The sequence below is a fragment of the Asparagus officinalis genome, unplaced genomic scaffold (genome assembly GCF_001876935.1).
Source record: "Asparagus officinalis unplaced genomic scaffold, Aspof.V1 AsparagusV1_Un1788, whole genome shotgun sequence".
Classification (NCBI taxonomy): domain Eukaryota; kingdom Viridiplantae; phylum Streptophyta; class Magnoliopsida; order Asparagales; family Asparagaceae; genus Asparagus; species Asparagus officinalis.
The window spans coordinates 6-8,277 of NW_017974047.1; the positions used below are offsets into that span (position 1 = coordinate 6).

Sequence of the window (8,272 nt, forward strand, 5' to 3'; positions counted from 1 at the left end):
GCGGTCTCGTCACTGATCAAGCACTCAGAGCTCTTGGTCTGACGAAGGTGAGGAGACGCGGCCCCGCCCCTTTTGAAGCACCGTGTTCGAGGTCTCACCGTCGCTCGCTGCTCCCTATCGCTTGCAGTCACTCGTCGTCACTTGCCCCCATCGCTCGTTGCCCTCGTTCGCCGCCGTTTGCCACCACAGAATCAAGCTCTGGGGTTTCTGAAAGAGTCAGCCGGGTTCTAGTTCTTCACTTCTTATTCGGTGGTTTGTGATATACGTGTCAGTCGGGTTAACCCGAATTGACCCGTTTAATAAATGGGTAAATTTGGGTTGACCCGTTTATGACCCAACCCATATAATTCGACCCATATCCATTATAAACGGATCAGGTCGGGTTGATGGGTCGGGTCATAAATTGTCACCCCTAATCACACGCCCTCCATTTACCTATTCTTTTTGGCCCTGATGAAGATATTTTAGTTGTACGTCTATTTTAGTTGTTTGTCCTTTGATTACCCACAATCTTTTATCACAGCCACAAAAGCAGGTGGGATCTCTAGCAGTGTCAATAATTTTACGGTCCTTAATACACAATTTTATCTTTCATCGAGAAACAAAAAACAAGACATTACTTGCAACAGTTCAATCGTGCAGAAATCTCAAAGAAAAATAATAGAATGCAACATCAGCTCATCTAAACAACTATATTAACCAAAGCATCGAGCACGGCTTGTCTAGTTGGCAAAGCTGGGATAGCTCCTCTCCCCATTACTGTCAATGCTCCACATGCATTTGCAAACTTGAGAGCATCTCTAAGTCGACCTTCATCCTGTTTTGGCATTGAACAAGAGAAGATCAGTCTACAACATAGAACAAGCCAGAGCATAACTTGCAGCAAATATTTACCATGCCTCACACGTAAATTAATGAGTACATGTGTCAACAAGTTCGCTGCAAATCACTTGGGTAAATTGAAAACAAATCCCTACATTGGTGACCACTTGTATCCTCTAAACTTTTTATTTTAGGTTATTTCGTAGAAACAACCTTTAAAATATAGTCATTCTATAGAAACCACCTCTGGTTTTCTATTTATACATAAACCATCTTTAAAGTTTTTTTCTTTTGCAATCAACCACTTAGACCTACTTTGAAGTCATGTTTTTTCAGTATTCCTGTAACTATTAGTTGTCATATACCAATTATATTAGAGAGATAGTCCTTAATTAAGGTTAGGTGGGGTTATCAAAAAATTTATCTAAAAAGTAGGTCCAGGTGGTTGATTGCAACAAAAAGCACTTTAAGGTAGTTTATGTATAAATTGAAAATAAAATGTGATTTCTAAAAGCTGACCATATTTTAAAGGGGGTTTCTATGAAAGAAAAAACCTTTATTTTATCAGGACTTTTTCTCCTGAAACTCAGCTGAAAAAACTTTTTGCCATCAACTTACATGGCAATTTAGTATTTTTTTCCAGTAAAACCATGGAAACTTTAAGTCATTGCCACATAATTCTAGGAGTGTCCATTTGGGTCAGCCTGAAAATCTAGGGTCGGGCCAAGCAAAAGGCCTGACCAAACCAGGACCCGGGCCCGATTTTCTGTAACATACTTTTATAGGTTTGTCTTAGTTGTGTCAGTCGAGGAAGACATTTATGTGATATTATACTGTCAGCTGGTGCAGTAAAACCAGCAAAGCATACTTGAGAATATTCATGCCCTAAATAAAGCATATGTAGCTAGAAATTCATCAATAGCACTATCCTGTTTAGTGATGGTCATTTAGCATGCGTGATGTTGAGCTTTCCTGTATTTAGTTAGTTTCCTATATTTAGTTTAGCCCCACATTGATTAGAGTCAAATTATTTGTAATCCTAATACTATTAATAAGACTTGTGAGTAGAGGGACAAATCATCCTCTCTAGTTACTTTTTGATTACATGGTATCAGAGCTAAGGTCATGGTCCAAGTAATTTTACAAAAAAGAGAGAGAATGGGGAAAAAAGAGAAAAGATGAAGTCCAATGTGAAGCCCGAATGTGTCGGGAGCCAACAGATGCTCGTAGGAGTGATATAGTCTAGTTAACCACCATGAGTGAAGTGAAGATCATATGGATGTTTGATAACCATGTGCTGAATGCATGGTCTAGTTAGCCTACGAGTAAAGTGATACAAGAATAAGTAAATTGGTTTAACCAAGAGTGAAATAATACAAAAGTTAGTGAATCCCGTAGAAGATTAAATTATAGTTGAATTGAACTGTACTCGCAAATTAAAGGGGAGGTGTTGGGGTGATTAATATGTGATACAGTCACACATCAAATAAGATAAGAAGGAACGATGAGTTTAAATAGGAGTTTGGGTCAATACCTAACAACTATAGCTTTTGATTTAAAATTAATTCATAGCTTCTGCCTAAGGCCCATTAACTCCAGATTGTGCCCAATTTCTCCCCAACACATGAGATGTATACGAAGCTAAATATATATCAGTTGGTAAAGCCCCCAGACATCTCTGCTTCAACCTACTAACTAAATTAAGTATTCTGAACAGGACAAATATGTCAGAGATTTTTTGTTGTGAACTTCAACTATTATCATGAAGAATACAGAAAACAGATATTGCAAATTTCAAAGATCTTAAGAAAAGAATTGTACAATAGCAAAACATTGCTATAAACTTGTTTGCAAGAATCCATGAAAGTTTACCTGAAGCAAGGAAATATCAGCAGCTAACTGAGATAATATTCCGGCAACAAAAGCATCACCAGCACCAGTCGTGTCTACTTGATCCACCTTTACACCACTTACCCTCCCATGGAATTCCTGTAATGGTGAAAGACATAAATGCTCAGGCAAAGAAGGGGGTCAAAGAGAAGAGGGGGAAAAAGAAAAAAAATCAGTTGTACATGAAATGAACTTGCTCCATAATACTGGGGGGGAAAAGAGAATTAGTTTCAGGAGTTTCAGATCTACTTGGACAAGAACAAGCGAAATAATGGCTGATTTCTCAGGTTAGAATTAATACTTATTAGATAATTCAGTATTTATGAGCTTTTAAAGAGGTAATAAGTGATCCATGTATATAATCAACTTAAGCCTTAAATTTTAGGCAACAATAACCATCAGTTATTGTAGGCGTATAAAACTGCCTATGGGTCCCTTAGCACAGCTCGGCACGGTGATTCGACAAACCAACAAACCATCTGGGCGATGAATCCAAGAATGATCGTTAAACCACAATATCGAAGCTAAATGAGACGCGATGAAGCGAATTAATGAGGTGACGAGGTTAACGAATCGCACGCAAACGATGGTACGGGTCGATCAATCAACGAATCATTCAACCGTAGAGTCCACTACATCAATCAAGATCGGGAGCGGACTCGAACGAATCAAGATCAAATCAGGATCCGAACTCAAACTCGAACACCGAAGCGGATTTACTGCCAAATCAGAGTTCAGATCAACAAATCAGAGTTCGGATAAACCGGAAAACAAAAAAAACCAACATTTGGAGGACTCGGCCAAAACCCGAGCCACCTTTTGGTGGCTAGGTGTCTCGGCAACCTTTTGGTGGCTAGGTGCCTCGGCCACCTTTTGGTGGCTAGGCCACCTTTTGGTGGCTCGGTGAGCCATCTTGGTGGCTCGGTGGCCGAGCCACCTCCTGGTGGCTCGGTGGTCGAGCCACCACCTGGTGGCTCGGCCAAAGCCGAGCCACCTCTTGGTGGCTCGGTGCCTCGGCCACCTGTGCCCGGGCACAGTTCTGAGTGCCTATAAATAGGACTTAAGGGCTCATTTTTTAAAGGTTGGAATTTTGGAGCCGTAACTCTGCCGGATTGAGATTTGGACTTGAACTTTCGGAGCTTTGAAGACTCAACATCCAGATCTGGTTCTTGGCGATCATCCACGCCAAATAAGGTAAGAGTTCGAGAGAGATCAGATCTGAGATCTACACGGTTTCCCTCCGGATCAAAGCTTGGCCTTTGATCCCGAGAAGAGTCTCGATTTCGCTTGGTCAATTTCGATAACTAGGGCTATTATTTCCTTGGCGAAATAATCCCCTCGGCTCCCCCCGGCTATTATTTCCTTTGCGAAATAATACCCGTCATACTGCGTAGATCCGACCAGATCTTGATCGCGCGGTGGTCCACGGATAAACCCCGGCGCAGGCGAAGAACCCACAAAGCGAGTGACCGCAAAACAGGAGCTCGCGATATGTTCGAAAGGAAAGTTGTAATCTTTTTATTTCTTTTTTCTTTGATTTTGTTGTACCGGATCTTATAAAAAGACCGGATCTTTGTAATCGATAAATTATTACAAGAGTGTGCAATGGAATCAATGGACCAACAGAAGTTCGAGGAGTATCTGTCATCCTCGTCCGGATCGACCCCCCCTCGCAAGTCCAAGAAGTTCTCCTCCAGGAGAAAGGTACGTTGGTACGAAGAAGTTGAAGCGAAGTTCGAGGAGTATCTGTCATCCTTGTCCGGATCGACCTCACCTTGCAAGTCCAAGAAGTTCTCCTCCAGGAGAAAGGTACGTTGGTACGAAGAAGTTGAAGCTACCAACGACGATCTCATCCCGATTGACGCCAAAGTTGCGTCGGGCGAGGCTCCACCAACCTCCAACCAGATCAAGCTGGTTCCTGCCAATTCCTCCATCACCAAAGGAGCGGTGACTCTCTCAAAGAGAGCCCGCCAAAGGCAACGCCAACGCTTGGCCAAACAATTCGCCAAAGCAATGGAGTCCACCGACGGAATCCGCTACAACGCGGATCTGAAGAACAGGAGAGGCAAACAGCCTCAACGACCGATGAATGGCGACTCCAAGCCGCCAACGAATGAATAGGTCTGTGTCAAATGGAACCGTTCAACACTGGAGGAGCGCATTTGCAAGCGCCGCGCAATGTCAGCGCAGGCACGAGCTCAAGTCCAAGAGGCCCGTAAAAGGCTACAGAAGGAAGTGGCCATGAAGCCGCCACCAATGTCAAATGGAACCGTTCAACACTGGAGGAGCGCATTTGCAAGCGCCGCGCAATGTCAGCGCAGGCACGAGCTCAAGTCCAAGAGGCCCGTAAAAGGCTACAGAAGGAAGTGGCCATGAAGCCGCCACCAACCCGTCAAGTTTGGAGGCTGAAGTCTGAAGCGTCAATTCTGACTAAGGCACAATCAGTGTAGCCTTCGAAGCAGGTTCAACCTCCGGCGAGCCGACCAAAGTCGCCGGTAATTCCAATAGCTTCTCCGGGAGATCCCGTGGAATCATCCCGAAGGAGAAAGTCAGTCTTGGAGCGCCTCGGTCCAATTCCCGACGAGAGAGGCAAAGCTCCAGTCCAAGAACATTTGGGCACGATGAAGAAGCCCTGAACGACTCAACACGCTGGGGGTCGCCGTCACCTCCAACATGACAAGGAGTTCAAGCCAGCTGCGCGCACTAATTTGTGCATCGAAGTCCAAGAGCACGCTGAGAATTCATGCCCAAAAAGGCATGTCTCGAGATGCGTGACTCTTGAGAGCCCAAAGAAGGTAGTTCGTCCTCAGAGGGAAACGTTGTCGTCTGATGACGATGACGTTATACCTGAGAAATCGTGCCGACACACGATAGGTTACTCCGACCTTCAAACCGACGAGTTGTACTATCGTGATGGGAGCATGAGGAAAATCAGGAAGAGGAGTCCCCGAGGATTGGAAACTCAATGCCCCTGTTCCAAACTCATTTGGGCAGTATTGTCTGAGGGCAACTGCATCAAGGCGGTCCCTGAAAGGGTTTCAGTTTTCGAAAGGCTCAGTACCGAAACGCCAAAACCAAGACCTAGGCGTTTCCGACGAAGAAGAAGAGTAGTCAAAGATGGAGAATTTTTTAGGGTCACCACGAATATGACCAGCAAAGGGACGTCGACACAGGAGAATCCCAAGTCAATTCCGGAAGTACCCCGGCGTGTAACCCGTCTGCAGTCCAGAGCCATCAGACGAGGAACTTATGGTAGGATTCGGACAAGACTTCCTTCAGAAGATGAAGAATCGGATGCCTGCTCTGCGGTCGCATCGGATAATACAGTATCCAGCGAGGGACAACCCCGCGAGTCGCTGATGATAAGCGTCGAACAAGTGGCCAAGATGCTCGAAGAAGCCATGGATAAACAGCAGGAGAGCTTCAAGCACGAAATGCAGATGGCTATGCAGAGTATGAGAGAAATGCATGACCAGCAAATCCAAGCGCTGACAAACCAGCAAGGCGAGCCAAATCGTCGTAACCAGATTGATCTGGAAGATGAGGAAGCTCACAATGCCAATAATTCTCCCGTCAATGCAGGGGGTGGTAACGAGAATGCTAACGAAGACTCAGGTGAAAGCTTGAAGATTAAAAACCTCGAGAGCAAAATCAATACGTTGATTTCCGCTCAAGAGATGAAGAAGACGGGCATTCCTTGTCCATACCCACGAGAATGGGAATCAATCCCCTATTCGGCGAAGTTCAGTCTAATTAACTTCACGCCGTTTGATGGGAATGGTTTACCCACGCAGCATTTGATTTACTTCAAATCGCACCTGGGTGTTATCTCTGGTAATGAGCCTCTGATGGTACGATCCTTCGTTGGCACTCTTCGTGGAGCCGCCTTTGATTGGTATCGTCGCCTCAAGCCAGGAAGCGTGGATAGCTGGGACGACATGGAGACAAAATTCCTCGCTAATTTCTTCGATGACGACACTGAGATATCCATCGGAACGTTGCTCGATGAGAAACAAAAGGACGGGGAATTAGTCGACGCCTTCATCAAAAGGTTCCGGAACAATGCGATGAACTGTCGGGACCCGATCACTGAGGAGTTTATTCTCCAGACTTGCCACAACAACCTCGCATTGGACGTGTTGGAGGCAATGGGAACGGCACCGTCTAACACTTGGAAAGACTTGAAGGTGCGCGGTGAACAAGCCGAACGCTTCCTCCGAAGGAAGAAGGCCGAGAGGAACCTACCGACAGCTAATCCTCTGAACTCAAACTTCGCCTCTCGTGGTAAGGGCAAAGCACCTGCAGCTACTGATGGTGCTAATCAAACGTCACAACAGCAATCCCGAAGACAGCAAAAGACTTCGGACCCGAGACTCAAAAAAGAGTATTCCTTCAAGGACGAAGACGTTCCAGCCATCTTCGAATCCCTCCTTGAAAGCAACAAGATCAAGCTACCACCTATCACAAATCAGGAGGAAGCTGACAACACGACGGATCCAAAGTACTGTGCATACCACAGGAGGGTCCTTCATCCCACCAAAGATTGCTTTACTCTTAAGAATAGCATTCAGACCTTGGTTGAAGCCGGCGTCATAACGCTAAGGTAAGCCAATGGAGAACGACAAAACTCCAAAGATCCAATGAACGAGTGGTCCACTTTCAAATCGAGTGATCAAAACTTCCTACAGTTAGGGTCATCTCAAACTCCTGCTTGGTCAAACCTTCCTACAGTAAAGACCAAAACAACAATTCACTCTCGATAAACGAGAAATTCACCTTTAGTTCGGTAATCAAACCTTCTGACAGTTAGGATTATCCGAATTTTTGGATTCTCGAAGTAGAGGTCCCACTCCTAGTTTCATCTTTCCGAATTCTGAGGGTGGAGATCCCACCTCGTGTCTCCTTTCCAGCTGAAGATAGAATATAAAATTCTTCTTCTTCAGTGTCGGGAGATAGAATATAAAATTCTTCCTCTCCCATTTCGGGTTCGTCTTTGTCCCAAGAGAAGACATAGTTTCACCTTTCCGGATTCTGGGGGTGGAGATCCCACCTCGAGTCTCCTTTCCTTCTTTGTTCGGGGAATAGAATATAAAATTCTTCCTTCCCCATACCAATCCTTTTCGAAGAATTCAGGATTCATCCTAGGAAGTTTATCCCGAATCCTAAGCAGGGATAAGTCTGCGCCTAACACGCGCTGCCGGTTTAGTCTTTTTCCGTAGAAAAAGACACTAGAGTTTGATTCTGGGGTATTCTATCCTGAAACCTAAGCAAGGATAAGTCTGCGCCTGACACGCGCTGCCGGTTAGTTCTTAACCGTTTAAAAAGAACACCCGTTCACATATTCGACATTGTGGCAGGTTGTTATTAATAACACCAAAATCCATGCCTTACACGCATGAGGAATTTCATCCTGAATCCTAAGAAAGGATATGCCGACGCCTAACACGCGTCGCCGGTTTAGTCTTTCTCCGTGAAAAAGACATCAAAGTTTGATTCTGGGGTATTTTATCCCGAAGCCTAAGTAGGGATAAGTCAGCGTCTAATACACATTGTCGGGTAG

At 44.8% G+C, this 8,272-nt stretch overlaps 1 long non-coding RNA gene across 1 annotated transcript; it reads right to left on the minus strand.

The window, feature by feature from the left end:
* Positions 1 to 597: 597 nt before the first annotated feature.
* Positions 598 to 2,777, minus strand: LOC109828487. Its single transcript, XR_002243712.1, has 2 exons — positions 2,695 to 2,777; positions 598 to 817 (listed from the first exon to the last, which is right to left on the minus strand). It is a non-coding gene; the product is annotated as an uncharacterized LOC109828487 (long non-coding RNA).
* Between the last annotated feature and the right edge of the window lie 5,495 nt (positions 2,778 to 8,272).